Genomic DNA, 13,982 nt, shown 5'->3' on the forward strand with positions numbered 1-13,982 from the left:
AAGGATGATCATCATTGCGGGATTAAATTAGGTTGAAAGCCTTGATGTTGTCCCTGATTCCTTTTCGTCCTCAACGTCCCACATTTAGTTAGGTAGTAAATACTGTTGGCTTTGACTTCTTTTTTTAATGTTTATTTATTTGGTTGTGCCAGGTCTTAGTTGCAGCAGGTGGGCTCCTTAGTTGCAGCTCACAGGCTCCCAAGTTGTGGCATGTGAACTCTTAGTTGTGGCATGAGTGTGGGATCTAGTTCCCTGATCAGGGTTGGAACCTGAGCCCACTACATTGGGAGTGCGGAGTCTTAACCACTGCGCCACCTGGGAAGTCCCTTTCTTTCTTGCACCTGCAAGGCCCCTACCCTGGTCCTGTCACCTTGTCTCTCACCTCCTGCCTAGTCTCCCTGCCCCCCCCCACCCCATAGCCTGTTCGCTACATGCAGCCAAAGGGACCTGTGAGGCAGGGTGGGGGGCATAGAGCCAGAGGCCTGCCCATGGCCCACTCCACTCAGCCCAGCCCCGTCTCTTCCTTGTCCTCATCTCCCACCACTCACCCCTTGCCCACTTTGCTCCAGCCCCACTGGCCTCAAATACATCAGGTTACCCTCCCACGCCTGCACTGGCTATTCCCTGTGCCTGGGACACTGCCCCCAGGGACCTACATGGCTCCCTCCCTGCCCTCCTTCAGGTCTCTTCTCTAATCTCACCTTTTTGGTCCCTCCCTGATCAAACAGCATCCTCAGTCCCCTCCTCCCATACCCTTTCCTGGCTTTACTTTCTTTTTCTTTTCTGTTCTTCCTTTCTCCCTTTCTTTCTCTCTTTTTCTTTCTTTCTTTCTTTCTTTCTTTCTTTCTTTCTTTCTTTCTTTCTTTCTTTCTTTCTTTCTTTCTTTCTTTCCTTTTTGGCCATGCTGTGTGGCTTGTGAGTTCTCAGTTCCCCAACCAGGGACTGGACACGGGCCACAGCAGTGAAATCCCGGAGTTCTAACCATTAGGCAACCAGGGAACTCCCCCCCCCGCCTTATTTTCCTTAGAGTACTTGAGTGTTGTGACCTACTATATGGATAGATGTTCAATCATTTATTCTTTACCTCCTCCTTCAGAATGTGAGCTTCCAGGGTGCAGGGGTTTCTATTGGTTCTGTTCAACCCTCTAGCTCCAGCACCTGATACACAGTAGTTTGCTCAGTAAACATTGATTGAGGGAAGGAAGGAAGGCAGGAGAAATACAGGTAAAATGCCCCTGATGCTGAGGGAGCAGGTGAATAGCAGCAAAGATGATGATTTGGGTGAATCAGATAAAGTTGCCCAGCCCTTGGGGCTTCCCCTGCTGGGTACACGGGAGATAGGCATGTACGGCTGATTGCAACATCTGTGATATGTGACATGCACAGGAAGTGACAGGTTGCAAGCCGGACACCCTGAGGCTTCAGGGAGGCAGAGCTGAGCAAGGCTTTTGGAGGCTACACAGATGCCTGCCTGGCAGGTGGGGGCAGGGAGGGGGGTGAGTGCTGCCAGAAAGGACAGCAGGTCCTGGGGAACTCCGAGGATGCCTGGGGGTGCTGTAGAGAGACAGGGAGGAGGAAGCTGCGGGTCTCTGGATTCATTCATTGACAAACGTTTAATTACTAAAGTCTTTCATTGCTTAAATCAGCCATAAATGGTTTCTGTAGATGGCAACTAAGAACCATGCAAGAGCACCTAGTTTCCCATATTATTAAAATCTGACCTTAATATGCTACCTTTATTACAACTAATGAACCAATATTGATGCATTATGATTACATAAAGTCCATGCTTTATTTTACTGTATTTTTTAAAACTTTAAAGTATAACTCCCTTGAGATATAATTTAAAACAATTAACTGGGAATTCCCTGATGGTCCAGTGGTTAGGACTCTATGCTTCCATTGTAGGTGGCACAGGTTCCATCCCTGGTCGGATGCCACGGAGCAACTAAGCCCGTGTGCCACAACTACTAAAGCCTGGGTGCCTAGAGCCCATGCTGTGCAACAAGAGAAGCAGCAGCAATGAGAAGCCCGTGCACCGCAACAAAGAGTAGCCCCCACTCACCACAACTAGAGAAAGCCCACATACAGCAATGAAGACCCAATGCGGCCAAATAAATAAATAAAAAATAAAAATAAATAAATAAGTGTATAAAAAATAAAAACAAATAAAGTGTGGGAAAGGAAAGGGTGCTTTAGATGTTGTGTCCAGGGAAGGCCTCTCTGAAGAGGTGACATCTGAGCCAAAGGACAGGGAGTCAGTCAAAGTAAAGACCTGGAAGAGTGATCCAGGCAGAGGGACCAGCAGGTGCAAAGGCCCTGAGGCAGGACTGAAGCTATGTATTTGAGAAACAGCCATGAGGCTAGGGTGACTGGTGTGGCAGTCAGTAGGATTGCCAGATAAAACACAGGATGCCCAGTTAAAACTGAATTTCAGGCAAAAACAATAAAGGAATGTTTAGTATAACTATGTCCCAAATATTGCATGGGACATACTTCTACTAAAAACAAGATTTGAAATTTGTCTGAAATTCAGTTTTAACTGAGCATCCTGTATTTTTATTGGCTACGTTTTTATTACCTAGGTTTACCTAGGAAGAAGCAAAGGAGAATGTGGAGGGAGATGAGGACAGCAGATACAGAGAGGGCAAAAGGTTCCTCCCAGGATCTTGTACACATGCATCAGGAGATAGGATGCTATTTGAGTTCAACAGTTCCCTCTGCTATACGGGGTCCCTACTTTCCAGGCAGCAGCCCCTCCTTCTCAACCCCTTCCTCCCATCCATGATCTCCCTCCAGATCTCTGCTGCCTCTTTGCAGCAAATTTTAAAAGTGATAATATTTTTCTTTTACTGCAGGAGAGAAAGAAACACACTCATTGTTTTTTTTTAAAAAAATCAAACCAATCAAAAAAGAATAGAGTAGAAGTGGAAATTTCCTCGCTGTCCTGTTCCTACCAGCTTCTAACTTATAGCATTTTAACATTTTTCCTCATAACCACTGACTTGTTGAAAATGAAAAATACTATCATATGATAAGGGTGGATTTGTAACCTGTTTTTCTTTCCAGCATAAATTAACATGGGCATAATACCGTCTCTATTCTGCTTTCTTTTTAAACAAACTTTATTTTTGGAACAGTTTTAGATTTACAGAAGAATTGCGGAGATAGTACAGAGTTCCCATAAACCCCACCCCCAGTTTCCCCTATTGTTAAAATCTTACCTTAATATGCTATCTTACAACTAATGAACCAATATTGATACATTATTATTAAGTGAAGTCCATGTTTTATTTTACTGTGTTTTTTAAAACTTTGAAATACAACTCCATTGAGATATAATTTAAAACAATTAACTGGGAATTCCCTGGCTGTCCAGTGGTTAAGATGCCTTGCTTCCTCTGCAGGGGGCACAGGTTCCATCCCTGGTTGGGGAACTGAGATCTTGTGTGCTGTGTGGCACAGCCAAAAAATAGAAAAAATAAATAAATATATAAATTAAGCACGCTTTTAAGGTGTACAATTTGATGAGTTTTGACAGATTTGTATTCCCATGAAACCGCCACGATAATCAAGATGCAGAACATTTCTGCCCCCCTGAAGGGTCCCCTGTAGCTTTGCAGTTAATCCTTCCCTCTGTCTCCCAGCTTCACGCAACAACTAATCTGCTCTGTGTCACTATAGATTTGCTTTATGCATAATGCGCTGAGTGGAACTGTATACAGTCGGCTACAGTTCTGCATCCTCCGATTCAACCAACCATGGATGGAAAATATCCAGAAAAAAAAATTCCAGAAAGTTCCAAAAAGCAAACCTTGAATTCGATGGATGCTGACAGTTATTTACATAGCATTTACATTGCATTTACAACTATTTGCATAGTACTTATATCGTATTAGGTACTATAACTAACCTAGAGGTGATTTAAAGTATACAGGAACTTCCCTGGTAGTGCAGTGGATAAGAATCTGCCTGCCAATGCAGGCGACACGGGTTCGATCCCTGGTCTGGGAAGATCCCACGTGCCTCGGAGCAACTAAGCCCCTGCGCCACAACTACGCAGCCTGCGCTCTAGAGCCCAAGAGCCACAGCTACTGAAGCCCATGTACCTAGAGCCTGTGCTCCACAACAAGAGAAGCCACCACAGTGAGAAGCCTGTGCACCGCAACAGAGTAGCCCCTGCTCGCCCTTGGAGTAGATCTGCCACTGGGCTTGTTCCGGGGCTCTGATCTCTGAGTGAGATCCCTAACTAAGTTACAAGAGGGCTTCCCCAAACGGGTTCTAGAGCTGATGCCCTGCAACGTGTACAGGGCATTAAAGAGGGAAAACTAGAGAAAGCCTGCACGCAGCCACAAAGACCCAACGCAGCCAATAAAATAAAATAAAGTAAAAAAGTATACGGAAAGTTTGTGTAGATTATATGCGAATACTGCACCATTTTATACAAGGGACTTGAGCATCCCCAGATTTTGGTATCCCCAGGGGTCCTGGTACTGAGGGAAGATTGTAATATGTAGCCTTTTCAGACTGGCTGCTTAAGCCCAGCCTAATACATTTGTAATTCATCCATGTTGTCCTCCTTATCAAGAATTCCTTTCTTTTTGTTGCTGAGTTGTGTTCCATGGAATGTGTTTATCTATTCACCAGTTGATGGACATTTTGGGTTGTTCCCAGTTTGGGGCTATTATGAAAACTGCTATGAACATTCCTGTACTTGTATGTTGTGTGAATACGTGTTTTCTTTTCCCTTGAGTAAATCTAGGAGTGGGATCACTGCGTCCTGTGTCTTTCGCCATCTTTTATGGTTGCATGGATATATTCCGGGACATGTTTTGAGTTCTACTCATCATCTTATTTTATGTTTATTATTTATTTGTTCATGTATTTTATTACCTATCTCTCAAGCATTTGTTCTCTGAAAAAAAAGAGAAATGGTTGGGAGCCTAGACCCTGAAGCAAGGCTGCCTGTGTGACTTTGGAGAAATTACTTAACCTCTCTGTGCTTCAGTTTGCACTTTTGTGGAAAGGGAATAACAGCAGTGCATAGGGCTGTTGTGGGGATTAAATGAGGTAGTATATGTGAAGTGCTTAGCATAGGGCTGGCTGTATAGAAAATGCTCAATAAGTGTTTGCAGTTATCATTATGCTTGGCACACAGACAGCAGTCAATGAATATATTTACTGAATGAATTTGAGCAGTCCTTAAGAGCATCAGCTTTGAAATCAGACTTTCTGGTTAAAATTCCAGCAAAGCTGTTTACAGGTGGTGGGACTTTGTTCCATTTCCTACCCTACTTCCATGCCTCAGTTTCCTTAGTCTATTAAATGGGGCTAAGGATCCCATCTTATAGATCGGTGGTGAAGCTTAGAGAAGATCTTGTAGATAAAGTGTTTACAGAGCATCTGGTGTAGCAAGCAGTGAAAAAAATTGGAAGCAACCTAAATATGCAAGAATAGGGGAATTGTTCAGTACAGTATGATACATCAACAATTAAAAACAATGGTGATAAAAAATTCTAAAATAACACAAATGATGAATATCTTCACATATACACCTTTGTCTATATCTTTTCTTTTCCTTTAACGATTCTTAGAAGTAAAATTGCTGTATCAAAGTGTAAACAGCGTTGTTAAGTCCCTTGATGAACATTGCCAAAAGCGTGCCCAGGATCACAGTCCTACAAGTTTGGTATGAGAGTACTGTTATCTTCTATTCTCATCAGCACTGACTACAACTTTAAATAAACATATTTCTGAGACAAAAAAAAAACTTTTTAATAGTTTAATAACCCATTTCATTAATTTCTTGTTCACCAATTCCACTTTTTCTTATTCATTGTCTGTATTTAAAATTTTTGTTTATCTTCTTTGCCTATTTTTCTGTTGTATGTTCACCTTTCATGTTGATTTGTAAGTGCTCTTTACATATAAAAGAAAGCTTTGCTTGCTATCTATATATTGCCACTGATTTTTTCCTTGAGGTACTGAAATTTATCATTTTTATAAGACCAAATCCTCCTCACTTTTTTCACCTGTTTCCATTTGCTGGGGGTCACCTCTTTACCAACCCCTCCAGGAAGCCCTCTATCGGAGGCTCTTTGGGGCCTGATTTCCTCTCTCAGGGCCCTGAAGTATGAGGGCCTGATAGCCCATCCTGAAGAAACCCTTGGAGTAGATCTGCCAGTGGGTTTGTTCCAGGGCTCTGATCTCTGACTGAGATCCCCAACTAAGTTACAAGAGGGCTTCCCCAAACACGGGTTCTAGAGCTGATGCCCTGCAATGTGTGCAAGGCATTAAAGAGGGAAAGACTAGATATATGCATATGTATAACTGAATTACTTTGCTGTACACCTGAAACTAACACAACATTGTAAACCAGCTATAGTCTATTATAAAATAAAAATTTCAAAAAAAAAAAAAAAAGAGGCAAAGGCTGCACCTGGTCATCTTTCCATCACTGTGACCTGAATAAAGTGCCATCATCTCAACTACTAGACTTTTGTGTTTTTTTAGCTTGTGGGATCTTAGTTCCCCCACCAGGGATTGAATTTGTGCCCTGTGCAGTGGAAGCGGGGAGTCCTGACCACTGGACTGCCAGGGAATTCCCAAGACTTGCTTTTTTAGAAATGGAGACTCAGTAACGCAAAAAGATTTCAAAAGGGGCTTCCCTGGTGGCACAGTGGTTAAGAATCTGCCTGCCTACAAAGGGGACACAGGTTCAATCCCTGGACTGGGAAGATCCCACATGCCACAGAGCAGCTAAGCACGTGTGCCACAACTACTGAGCCCACGTGCCGCAACTACTGAAGCCCTCACACCTAGAGCCCATGCTCCAATACAAGAGAAGCCACCCCAAGGAGAAGCCTGTACACCACAATGAAGAGTAGCCCCCGCTCAGTGCAACTAGAGAAAGCCTGTGCGCAGCAACAAAGACCCAATGTAACCAATAAATAAATAAATAAATAAATTTATATGTAAAAAAAAGATTTCAAAAGAGTTCAAGAACAAGAATGTTTAATGCCTGCAAGCATACTTTAAAGGGCATATTCCCTCTGAACGCTGGCGGGAGTGTGCATTGGATTCCTGCAGCACAAATTTGGCAATGTGTGTCCCAGGCCGTGGGGAGGCAGCAGAGGGCAGTTAGCGAGAGCCCTGCCTGGGCGTCAAAGCTGGGTATAAGCCCAGGGTGTGATTTTGAGCAAAGGAAGTTACTTCTCTAAGCCTCAGTTTCCTCCTCTGCGAAGCAGGGATAATCACAGCCCCTGCTGTTTAAATTGCACAGCTTAGCACCACGCATGGTGCACAGAAATGTTTGAAGCATGCGAACTGTTACTATTATTAAATCTTAAAGATGTACATTTCCTTTGACCCAGCAGTGCCATTTGCGGTAATCTATTCAAAGGAAGTAATTAAAGATGTGCACAAATATTTAGCTGCTCGGATTTGGGGGAGGGGGGATTATTTATAATAGCAAAATATCACAGTTTAGATGTTCAACAAGAATAAGTGGTTCAAACAAATTAAAGTTCATTGATAGAATGGCATCTTATGTAGCCATTAAAACAAATGTTCTTGAAGAATATTTAACGTCATGGGAAGATACTGGTGATATTTATAATCTTGCTTTATAAAGATACAAAATTCTTCATAAATGTGTTTCCGATTATTTTAAAAGGTAGGCAAATGTACAGGAAAAAATAGACATTATGCAAACATTCATTTCTTCTGCAGATATTAATTAAATGCCTACTGTGTGCTAGACACTGTGCTGGGGCAAGGGAGATGCACCAGACATTTAAAAGTACCTCTGAGGAGGTGGATTTACAATTCATCCAACCATCCATTCAACAAATGGACACGCACTGTGAACGAAACACAAAAATTCATGCTCTTATGGAGCTGACAGGCCAGCAGGGGAGAGGACCAAAAAACAGTTAACTATGATTATGTAATTATCTAGTATGTTAGGAGGTGATCTGAGCAAGAGGAAATAAGAAAAAGTAGACAAGGTAATGGGGTTAGAAGCACGTGAGAGGGATGTTTACTGTGTTAGTCAGAGTGGGCGGGCACAGTCCCACTGATAAGGTGACATTTGAGTAAAACCCTGAAGGACAGAAGGCAGGGAGACTTGTCAATACCTGGGGGAAGAGTCTATTCCAGGCAGAAGGAATAGGCAAAACAATGACCTTGAAAGTGGGAGAGCACCTGATTTTTTTTTTTTTTTTTTTTTTTTGAAGAGCAAACTGGTTAGAGCTAATGCGTGAAATCACAGAAAAAGATGTCCGAGCTTAGTTTATGGGTTCCCCCCCCAATTTTTTTTTTTTTTTTACAAATAAATACTAAAAAAAACAAAAACAAAACTTAAAAAGATTAAGATCAAACAGTGTCTTGGTTCTGGATCAAGTTCCCGGACTCAGACAAGTAGACGTCGTCCAAAACTCATTGTTTACTTCCTGTGATTCTGAACCAGCTCCTTCGCCCCTCTGAACGTCAGCTGTACCTGTAAAATGGGTATTAATATACAATATGGTTGTTGTGAGTATTCAGCGAGAAATGTCACTTAGCGGGGTGTGTGACACATAGTAAATGCTTCAGAACTGTTTTGGCCATTATTACCCATTACTGCTTTCCACCCCCTAACAGAGCCTAACTCCTGTTGGGGGAAGGTGGGAAGCACTGCTACAAGAGCATAGCCATTTTCCCCTTTAAGAATCAAGTGGGCTGGGAGCCAGCCTCCCAGCACCCTTTACAAATTTTCCAATCCCGCCTTAGCATTTTCCGCCCGAAGGTCTCCGATTGGACAATATGCACCAATCAGAGGCTGGAGCGGGCGCTGCCAGGAATCTAGCTCCGCCCCTGAGTGGGCCCTGCCCCCTGCCCAGTCAGCCCCGTTGCTATGGGGACTGGTGGGCGGCGAAGGGGGAAAGCCCCGGATGTTCGTTGGGGATTCAACATGGCGGCGGCAGTGGCCGTGGCGGCGGCGGCGCAACAGAGTTGAGGGCGGCGTGAGGGCGCCGAGTTCCTGGCCGAGCAGCTAGGCCGCGAGCGACTGCGGTGCCGAGCCGGTAGGATAGGCGGTCTGGTCAGGGGATTGGGGTGCGCCGGGCAATGGCGGTGAGAGAGCGTGTACGCGAGAAGGGGGCGGGGCCGCTGGGGTCAAAGTTCACTCGTGGAGGGTAGGGTCGCTCCCGGGGGGTCGTGGGTCAACGCTGAGCGGGAGGGAGGTGTAGAGGAGGTCAGAGGGCAAACTAACGAAGGGGGCGTGGCGAAGGGGGGCGCAAAATTCGAAATTTGAAATGGGAGCTCGTTGGAGGGGCACGGGGTGAATGTCAAAAGAGGGGGGGATCAAAATAATTTGATGGGAGGATGTCCCTACGAGGGTCAGAGGTAACAACTGTAGGGGTTGCGGGTTAGAGGTTTAAAGGCGGTAGCCAGCGGAGCAAATGAATGAGATGTAGGTTGGGGGGCATCTTTATGGGATCTAACGTGGGGCGTGACTAAAACAGGCAAATATCTGATGGCCCAACAGATGGATGTTCCCAAGGGTCAAAAGTTAAAACCCAAGTGGGACGTATTGCTGGAGAGGAGGGGTAGGTCATTCAAGAAAGAGGTCAAAGGTGCTTTCTGGTGGGGGAGAAGAAAGCCGGCCTCCCACAGATAGCAAAAAGAATAGCAAGCATTCATAAAGCACTTACTATGTGTCAGGGCCTGTTCTAAGTGCTTTTCTTTTCGTGTATTTAATCCTGACCACTACCTTCTGGGCTTGATGCCATTGTTAAGAGGCTAAGTGATTTGCCCAGGGCCACCTAATGAGTAAGTCATGCAGCTGAGATTTGAACTCTGGAGTTCTGGGCCCAGAGTCCTATGCTCTAGTGCATCTCAAGTACGTTGGTTAATACTTAATGAGGGCTAACACTGTGCTCAGTGCCTTGCATGCCTGGTCTTATTATACCACAATCTAGACAGACCCACTTTACAGCCAGAAAAAGTGAGGCTTAAAGAGCTTCTGCTAAGTGACAGAGGCAGATTCCAGGCTGAGTCTGAATGATTCCAGAGCTCCTGCCCCTGGTCACCACATTGTAGATTGCCGGAGGTCTGTTCCTGGAAGCAGGGGCCTGGGCAAGGCTGGGCCACTCCCTGGGCAGGAACAGATTGTCTGTTTGGCCTCTGTGGAAGGGTGTGATCTGGGAGGAGAGGTTCCCCTGGGCCTATGGGATGGTTGTCTGTGTGTGGCCCAGAGTCCAAGTGAGTCTGACAGGCTCCCGGCTGGGGAGGGTGTCGTTGGGTGGTACCCTGTACAAAGTTGGGTGTTCTCTGTACTTAAAACCCCAACCTCTCATCATGGTCCTCAGTCACTCCCACCTCTTTTCCTACTGCTTTCCCCATCCCTCCCAGAAGTCCAACCACACTGGCCTGTTTGCTGTTCTTCAACTCTGCAGGCTTATGCCTCCATCCAGGTCTTTGACCTTAAACTGTTCCTTCTGCCTAGAATCCCTTCCCCACACTGAGCCCTCTCACTCACAAGTCACTCACTCTCAGCCTGACCAGGACCACCCTGCCCCCAGACACTCTTAATCTCGCTATTGCTCTCTCCCGGCCCTTCACTCTTCACTTATCAAGGCGCAGTTAGTCGTCTACCTCCCACTAGAATATGGGCCCCTCATGGGCAGGAATTTCTCCATGTTGCTCTTTCCATCAGTCCCCACTTGAAGCACTGCCTGATTTATGGAGAATGCTGGGTTGGTGGCTGTTGAATGTTGGGCATGGTGCAGGGTGCTGGGTCTGCAGCAGCGGACAAGACACACAGAGCCCCTGGCTGCCAAAGGCCTTCAGTGTCCCTTGGTGGGAGTGGACTGGAACCAGACCCCTAGCCGGTGATGCATGGCTACATCTCTACCAGTGATATGGCCTGGGAGGACATGCTTAGGGGACCGGGAGAGTGCCCAGGCCCGGGGCCCCACCCTGGGCCGAGGACTGTGTCCCTTGGAAAGTCCCCTGGGCAAGCTCTGAAGGATGAGTAGGAGGAATGGGAAAGGGTGCGCCAGGCAGAAGGAAAGACATGAGTGGAGGTCAGGGATGCAGAGTTGGGGCCTTGTCGGCAGCATGTAGCCTGTGTGAGACCCCTAGGGTTCCCAGACTTGGAGGTGGGGTGGGCAGGGGGGTAGGGGCAGAGCAGTAGCTGCGCCATGTGTGTGGAGCTCTGAGGCAGTACTGGGGAGTGGTTCAGAGAGCAGATGCTGGACCAGGGATGCCTGGCTCACACCCAGCTCCATCACTCACAGGCTGTGTGACCGTGGGCAAGTCGCTTAACTTTTCTGGGCCTCAGTTTCCTCCTCTGCAAAATGGGCATAATGATAGTGGCTACCTTATGGAACTGCTGTGAGGATGCAGAGTGTAAAGCACTTGGCCCAAGGCCTGGCACACAGTAGGTGCTGTGTAAGCACTGGTCTTGAGGCCGCTGCTGCTACCGCTACCTGGGGAGGGCCTCAGAGGTGGTGGCCAGGCCTCTACCTGACTCCTGGCTTATTCTGGCAGTCACCCCTCCCCCACCTGGCTCTGGCGGAGTTACTGGGTGGATACAGGACCAAGCAGCCCTATGAGGCCAGCCAGCCTCAGGCCCTCGCAGTGGCAGCTCACTCAGCACCTTGGGGCTTGGCACCTCGGGGCTTGGTTCTGGTAAGGGGGGATGTTAGGGTTTTGGCACTAGACACCCACATTCAGGTTCCTGCCCCATCACTTACCAGCGGTGGGACCTTGGGCAAGCAATTTTTTGCCAGTTTTGTTCCTTGTGATACATTTTAGACTAGTGAAAAAAGCAGAGCTTTCAGTATAGCAAAGCACTCACACTTCCAGCGTCCAGCCTGGGACAGAGTGGATCCAGTTAAAGGCTCCTCTTCTCTGCCCTGCCCTTCCCGCCGGTCCTCCCTCCCGATGGTGGCCACTGGGTTGGATTTGGTGTCCAGCCTTCCTCTGCAGGTTTTCCTACTGTTACTACCCTCGGATGGATTCACAAACGGTAGAGTAATAGCTCTCAGCCCTGGCTGCATAGTGCAGTCACCTGGAGAGCTTTCAAAAACACTGCTGCCCTGGCCCACCCTAGAGATTCTGGCTTGGAGCCCTCGGTCTGGGGTGGGGCCAGCATCAGCACGTGGTTCTAATGGCCGGCCAGGGTTGCCCATCGTTTTAGTTTTACAGATCGTTTTAGTTTTACAGATCGTATAAATGGTAACCTGGTAAATAGCCCTCTTCTCCTGCTCTGCATTAGTTTGGCTGTTTCTCCATGTGAGCGTGTGTAGGTCCGAGAGCAGGTAATTCATTTTCCCTTTTTGCATTTCTTTTTGTGATGGTGCCACACCAGAGTTTCCTGTTCACCTTTTGGTGGCCATTTAGGTGGTTCCCATTGGGACTGTAACAGTGCTGCAGTGGACGTTCTAGAACGTGTTTCCTTGTGTATTATGGCCAGAGTATATGCCTGGGCATATGCCTTGCAGTGGAAATGCTGGACCTTCCAGATTAAGCATTTGTACCAATGTGCTTCCCAGCAGTGCTTGAGGGTTCCTTTGGCTCCATGTCCTGCTTCAGGCAAGTTTGCGGCCTTTGCTGTAACAGTTTACTCAGCCATGAAGTGGTAGGTTTTATGCCACTTGCCCCCCCCCCCCACCCCTGGGTGGTTGGAAACAGGGGGACTGTTCGTGTGATGGGCTTAGCTGGGGCCTGACACCTGCTGAGCCTCCACACCCAGAGAAGAAGGCAGGCTGGGGAGGGCTTTGACCTTTGCCCTCTAGGGCATCCAGGACAGTAGCTGAAACTTTGACTCAACTCTCCTTGGGGATCACCTCCCAGGGCTGGCATTTGGGAAGGGAAATGGTACTGACTTAAATCTCCTCAGGCAGGAGGCATAGAGGAAGGAGGTGTAGCTCAGAATGATACGGGCAAAGCCTTGACAGACTCGAGGGTGTCTGATCATTGGTCCCAGTGGTGACCAACACAGCCCAAGTCCTGCCCTCATGGGCTACAGGACAGTGAAGGACACAGACCTGTCCCCAGACAGTGTGGCCCAGAGTGGTCGGGCTAGGATAGGGATGCATAAGCAGAATGGTCAGGGCTGGGATGTGGGAGGCATAGGGGCTGTAGGAATCTGGAGGAGGCACCTGACCCAGCCTGGGGAGACAGCAAGGGCTTTCTGGAGGAGGAGACACCTTATTGACGGGCAACCCAGGCCCAGGAAGAGTTGGAAAGAACAAAACGGGTAGTGGGTGTGGAAAGTGCAAAGGCCCTGAGGTCAGAGGAGCTTGAGATGTTCAGGTCCCATCAAGGAGGCCAGTGTGGCAGACTCAGCAGTGAGATCAAGGAGGTGGGGAGGTCATGGCAGGTACAGCAGGGGTTGACAAGCTGGGGTAAGGAGTGTGGACTTTATTCTGTGTGTAATGGGAGTCATCGGAGGGCTTTAAGCAACATCTGCTTTGACTTTTATAAAGATTGCTCAGGCTGCCATGTGGGGAGGAGATGGGGGGTGGGGGGGAGGGAGACCCGTGGGGAGGCTGCTGGGATAGTCCAAGCAGAAGAGGGTGGATAGCGTGAGGGTGGCGCTGGTGGAGGAGGGTCCTGTGTGCTGGCCAAGATTGTGAGCCCTTTACCCATATGGACTCATTCAATCTTCACTACAACCTATAAGGTAGGTACCGTTATCAACCCCACTTTAGAGATGAGAGAATTGAGACCCAGAGAGGTATGTGACCTGCCTAGGGTCATATAGCAGGTAAGTGGCAGAGGCAGGACTTGAACGCCAGGCCTTTGAGCTCCAGAGTCACGGCTTGTCACAGTTGCCCTCCAGTGATTTGGAAGTGGTTTTGATAAGACAAGGCTACTTCCTGTTCTTACCCAGGCTCCTGTTTAAATAGACGCTCTTCGGGAGCCTGTTCAGCCTGGGTCCTTTCTGGGCACTGGATCTCTACCTCCCTCAGGACCTCCCACAGCCCCCT

The 13,982-nt window shown here is 47.4% G+C and overlaps 1 protein-coding gene across 2 annotated transcripts in view; it reads left to right on the plus strand.

Annotated features, from left to right (window-relative positions):
- The first annotated feature begins 8,889 nt into the window (after nucleotides 1-8,889).
- The window catches only part of PAK4 (p21 (RAC1) activated kinase 4), a 45,761-nt gene continuing 40,668 nt past the window's right edge, over nucleotides 8,890-13,982 (plus strand). For both annotated transcript variants that reach the window (XM_057712198.1, XM_057712205.1), the window contains exon 1: nucleotides 8,890-9,065. The gene's annotated coding sequence lies outside the window, so the exon portion shown is untranslated. The remainder of the gene's footprint in view (nucleotides 9,066-13,982) is intronic.

The sequence above is a fragment of the Hippopotamus amphibius genome, chromosome 16 (assembly GCF_030028045.1).
Source record: "Hippopotamus amphibius kiboko isolate mHipAmp2 chromosome 16, mHipAmp2.hap2, whole genome shotgun sequence".
Taxonomy (NCBI): domain Eukaryota; kingdom Metazoa; phylum Chordata; class Mammalia; order Artiodactyla; family Hippopotamidae; genus Hippopotamus; species Hippopotamus amphibius.